This window comes from Amblyomma mixtum, chromosome 2 (genome assembly GCF_055824585.1).
Source record: "Amblyomma mixtum isolate Tamu chromosome 2, ASM5582458v1, whole genome shotgun sequence".
Taxonomy (NCBI): Eukaryota; Metazoa; Arthropoda; class Arachnida; order Ixodida; family Ixodidae; genus Amblyomma; species Amblyomma mixtum.
The window spans coordinates 282,151,241-282,157,240 of NC_143013.1; positions in this window are offsets into that span (position 1 = coordinate 282,151,241).

A 6,000-nucleotide genomic window follows, 5' to 3' on the forward strand; every position below is an offset into this window, starting at 1 on the left:
CAGCTGCAAATTTGTCAAGAATTAATGCAATGCCCCTTCTTGTAACATCGCCTTCCTGATGATTAAAAAAAATAATGTTAAAAAATCTTGTCATGCATTCAAATAGGAATTTTTCTAGTATTTGGGATGGAGTCAATAACAGGTAAATTGGTCAGTAGTTCTCAATGCATTTTTTGCCTTCCCTTCAATAGTGGCCTATATCAAAGCTTATCAAATCATATGACAGAATTTTCCTGAAACCGTTCAGTCAAAAAGAATGGAATGTTTGCAAGAACATGATGATACCATGGTAGCAATGAAGTGGGCATATTTCACCTAAAAGTGCACTAACCTGGCCAGATCCCCCTTTGAGAGCCTCAGAATGTATGTTAAAGCAGGTGAAAGTTTTTTTTTTAGTGCGCAAGTGGTGTTGTGTTGTGTTACTGCCATTCTTGTTGCAAGCCTGAAATATTGATTGAAATTATCAGCTTTTTATGATGGATTATTCAGCAAACCATCAGTGCATTGAGAGACCTTATCTCTTCCGTTAGAAGGTTTACAGGGTTTTTTGTTTAATTAATAATAACAGTAACAATGATGGTAATGCTTTGTATGCATTAAAACAACTCTATGTCTAAGAAATGCTTCTAAAATACTTCAGATGCAACTGCAGCACAAGCACTCACATTCGCATGAAGGCACAAAATAATCTTCTTGTGACAACATGAGAGGATCTCTTTTGCAGCCTTCCTGTTCCTGACAAACCTCTCACCACTCCCCAACTTTGTTTTCTTCAGTGCATCCTCTTAAGATACACCCCTCACCCCTGGCCATTTATTTTGTCTACCGTCTCAGAGCTTCCCCTGCATGCCCCATTTGCTATGATCCCTATGCTAATCTGGAACGTTCCCTCTATTCCTGCAACATCATCATCATCATCGGCCTGACTACACCCACTGCAGGGCCTCTCCCATGTCTCTCCAATTAACCCTGTCCATTGCCAATTGCGGCTACCGTATCCCCACAAACTTCTTAATCTCATCCGCCAACCTAACTTTCCGCAGCCCCCTGCTACGTTTGCCTTCTCTTGGAATGCACTCCGTTACCCTTAAAGAGCAGCGGTTATCTTGCCTTCATATTACATGCCCTGCCCAAGCCCATTTCTTCCTCTTGATTTCAACTAGGATGTCATTAACCCACGTTTGTTCCCTCACCCACTCCGCCCTCTTCCAATCACCTGACGTTACGCCTATCATTTTTCTTTCCATAGCTCGCTGCGCTGTCCTTAACTTGAGCTGAACCCCATTGCCTTTCAATTACAGCATTACCCATAGCATCGGACCAGCTGATATGAACAAGATGGCTTTGGTGACCCTGGCACAAGATATCCACGGCACTTAATGTTGCATCATAACATGCGGCTGCTACAGCATCCATGCATGCGTGTGTTCCTTATTTTGAATGGGGGTGTTTGTGCTGCAGTTACATCTGAAGTGTCAAACAAACTTGCCTGAAACCTCGTTTTCCTCTTAATATATTTTGTTTACTGGTGATTATGTTGGAGTGCCTGTCTATTCTTTAGCTTGGTGGGTGCCATATATCAACTTTCTTCCCTTTGTATAAATTAAATAGACGATTCGTTGCTTCACCCCACGTCTTTAAATAATGCTGCTCATTTGCCTTCTTCTTTTTTGTATCGTATATAGGACAGTTGACTACTTGCTTTTGTTCTGCTGTTCAGTATGCTGTAATTAGTATTTGTGAGCAGTTTTTGAAGTTGAAGTTGAAAGTTTATTAAGGAATCCAAACAAAGTTTCAAACGTATGCAGCGAGAGGTCCCATGGTACAAGACTGCGGGCGGGACCTCCAAGTATGACCAAGTAGAACGAGCCCATGCTTGTTTATGGTTTGGTTTTATGCAGTTTATCGTACGTCCCAAAGTGACTCAGGCTATGAGGGATGCCGTAGTGGCGGGCTGTGGATAATTTCGACCACTTGGGGTTCATTAACGTGCACCAACATCACACAGTACAAAAGGCCTCTAGAATTACGGCTTCATTGAAATGAGGCCAACAAGACCGGGATCAGGCCCGCATCTTTCAGGTCAGCAGCTGGGCACCACAACTACTATGCCACCATGGCGGCTTGCCCATGCTTTTCATTCAGTGTTTCGGTATATACACTGCATTTGTCTTCACCTGTTGGGTCATCTTTCCAAGCCACTGACAGCAGTAGCTTTTTGTGGCGGCTCCCTCTTTGCATGAAAAGAAAATTCAATTTGAATTTGAAGAAATTATGCATTAAAATATTTTGTTTCATCACCTTACTTATTCACTCTCAAGGCTCAAGGGCATTATTTAGAGAAATGGGTGAACAGAACAAATTATTAACAGAACAAATCAGTTGCAGCTTTCTTGAAGGCGATGTTATTGGCGATCGCAGTGACAAAGGCAAAAAAGTGGTTCCTGTCGTTACTGGTGTGTGGAAAAAATGAATATATGACATGCAAGAACACAGGCTTTAAACATGTGGTCATTACGTGATGAAATATAGGGCTCATTGTAGTGCTCATGAAAAGCTGAACATCAGTGCACCAGAGGAAAGAAATAGCAGTTGTAAAACAGAAAACAAGACTGTCTGTACTGTTGAAACTGAATGGTAAAAAGAAAGAAAAATTTATAGCAAAGCAAAAGAAATATCAATATTGTCGTGACAAATTTGGCATCAAAAAGGCATTTGAAATGTTAAAAACATCTTGCCATCCTAATATCACTCCCAAATTTTAACAAGAATTGCAGACAATTTTAGTATGTGTGGTAAAATAACTATTTTGGTTCAAATTTAATACCCGCCTTGCTGCTCTGCCAATGCCAAAACTGGTAAAAATTTTTCTCGAAATATGCAATACCTAGAAGCACAATTCGAAACACTTTTTGAACAACGTGTCCATACCTCTGGATTATAAAGTTGAGATTTCGGGGCATGGTCAAAGGTGTCTACCACTCATATTAATAAGATAGCAAGAGCTGAATTACAACTATCCAACATTAAAATGATCATTACACTGCAAGATCAAATAGCCCCAGTTGAAGGACTCATCATGCTTCTGCAAGTTCCAGTGGTTCTCTCTAAGCTGGTGCCAACAATACATGATCCCAGCTCTTTCAACAGCACTTCAATAAACCTTGTTAGCAGAGGCACGAAGTTGGCAGTGCACAAAGTGCCATGAAATTACGGCCGACCATGCTCACGTCGAGGACTTCATTTCAACAGCAACTAACATACAGAAATATCTACACAGCAGCAAGATTTATTACAACGAAAAAAAGGTTTTCCTTGCTGTTAACCAATACGAAGTTGCCGATTTTGAGTCCTTGTGACACTTACGGCCAAGTGAAATGTGCCTTGTGAATTGCTTATACGCATTGCTTACAAGGTGAGTTATTATTGAGAGAGTTGGCTTAGAATTGAAGAAAGCATGTCAGTTTGAGTAGTTTAAGCACACAAACAAGGAATGAAAACATAGGAAATCAGCTGTAAACAATCAATTTATTTCCTGGCTGAAGCACTGTACACAGGAAGAAATGAATCATTATTAGTATGGCTTCAATGCAATGCAATACTGCAATTAAATAAGAAATTCAAAAGACAAGCCAGTTATGAAAGTTGTTCACGTGCCATCATGTCTATGCTATTACAACCGGTACCCTAATCTCTTAAAAACGTTCGATCTCGTAGGTAAATGAATGCGTCTTAAAGGGGGGGGGGGGGGTATACTCCATTGCCACGCCATCTAGCATGACCTACTGACAGAATTAAGTATTCCCACAGAACACCACTGCAGTACACCAATTGTTTGTAATGTCTTTTCTGCCACCCATGCTTTCTAACACAAAATGTGCGTGGATTCAGTCAAGACAGCTTGAGAGAAGTGGTACAAAACAATTAAGGATTCCGAACCTGCTGGCCACCTTTTTGACGTTAATTGTGGAATATATTGTGGGCTTAGAGCACAACTGCTGTTAGCTTCGGTGCATAGGGCACATGTCGTGAAGTTTTCATCTTGCCTTAATAGTAGAATGAAACATTGGTCACTGACCATGTCGAACACGTTGATTGACATTTCAGAACCCTAACAGGTTGCTCGTTCAAAATGAAGGACTGGTCATGAAAACGCAGCTCCTTAACTAATCAGGGCAATGACTTTGCATAAGCCTGGTGAAGGTTTCCCTTTGTGACTGTCTTCAGCATCATCATAAAGGACTCCAGGTGCAGCCACACTTACAAAGTTCATTCAGTGGCAAATATTTCCACATTCTCCCACGCAATTTCGAGCCCTGGTTGTGCATGTTCTGCCACAGCAGCTGTTCGATTCCTGCCGACATCACTAGCTCTTTCAGACGCCTAGGTATGTTTCTAGCTGTCTCCCCCGATGTAGACCAAATTAATCGTCGCAAGGTAAACGATTCCAGGGAACTTCGAACGAGGCAGAGCATCTTCGGCACGTGGGCAATATTCACCTGGTGCGTTTTGAAAACTCCTGCCCTTCGTCTGGAATGTACAGGGTCGTCAACTCTCAGTACGAACACGCGAGTGCGTGGCCCCACTCTGGAGGGCCACTGCGCACGACACGGCCGCGCATCGAAGCGAAGTGGTAGATGTCGTGAAGCACCACGCCCAGGTCCAACTTCTCCTGCGCCACTTGGCTGCGATGAGCGGCCGTGCCGGACGCAGTGGCCCTCCAGAGTGGGGCCATGCACTCGCGTGTTCAGGGTGGACGACCTTGTACATACGGAACCACTGCTCGCTTCAACTGACGAATGCCTCGGGGACTGCAAAACCACCGTGTCTGGATCGTATTTATGACCCTGGCCCCACGCTGTAATGAATTCACATTATTAACTTGCATATCCTCAGCGCAAATCAGGTTGAATGCTCGAAACGAATGAGCGCACATATGCCCACTCGCCCAACCCATAAATTACGCGAAATGAAAGCGCATTTTCATACGGTCGATTAATTATGACAAGGTTTTCCGGAGAAAGCTGGAGCGTCTTCGAAGGCACTGCACAAGCGCGAGCACACAAACAACGCAAGCACACAAGAGTCCTTTCAAAACGAATCAAGCGATCACAACGCGCCACGCAAAAGCCAAGGTCACATATACACGGTGAGAATGATGCAAAACGCCGGCATGACTTTACCACACCGCCTAAAATCCAAGCGCAACCCCGAAATCACACGTCCACGCGTTGACAGGCTGATCAAACGGATCAAACAAGCAAACGATGCAAAAACGGCGGCTCAAATCCCGTCCGCCAACAATAAACGAAGCCAAGGCAATCCATGGGTGAAAATAACGCTTTGGGCCGGCTTTTCGTTATTTCCACCGGGTCGCAATAACGCTTTGGCTTGGATTTCCGTTATTCTCACCCGGTCGCAATAACGCCGGCCATGGGCTTACCATGGTGAATCAGCGACGACCTCTACAGGCAGCATCGAGTCGAAACGAACAGCATCTATATCAGCTCAGACGAGCAAAAAATATGCAACGCATGTCAAGAAAGCAGGGACCACTCTTTCGGGACAACCGCTGTCCGCGGTTGCAAACACTGTAAAAAATAAAACACCTTTAAAAGAGTTTCCAGGTGTCTATAACTCGCACCCTTGCACCCGGCCCAGAAAGGAGTTTTGTGACTTCAGTACATCTTAAAGGTGGGGTGTTTCAGGAAAGAACCAGCCCGAAAATGATAAAACTTGACCCAAAGGTGCTGAGGTGTATCACACACTTTACCACCGAGCCACAGGCGTTTTACGCTTCTTACACCCTTACACCCTTCAGGAAAAAAGCATGCAATGGGTTCATAATTTGTTCCCACTTTTATTACTTTTCTTAAGCGTTCTTTAAATTTACCATTATACTGCCTAAGTAATGCAATATACCTGTATTGGTGGAGCTCTTCATAGCAGTAAACAGGCGGTCTGCACCTAAAACGTTTATTGACAAACAAATCACAAAAC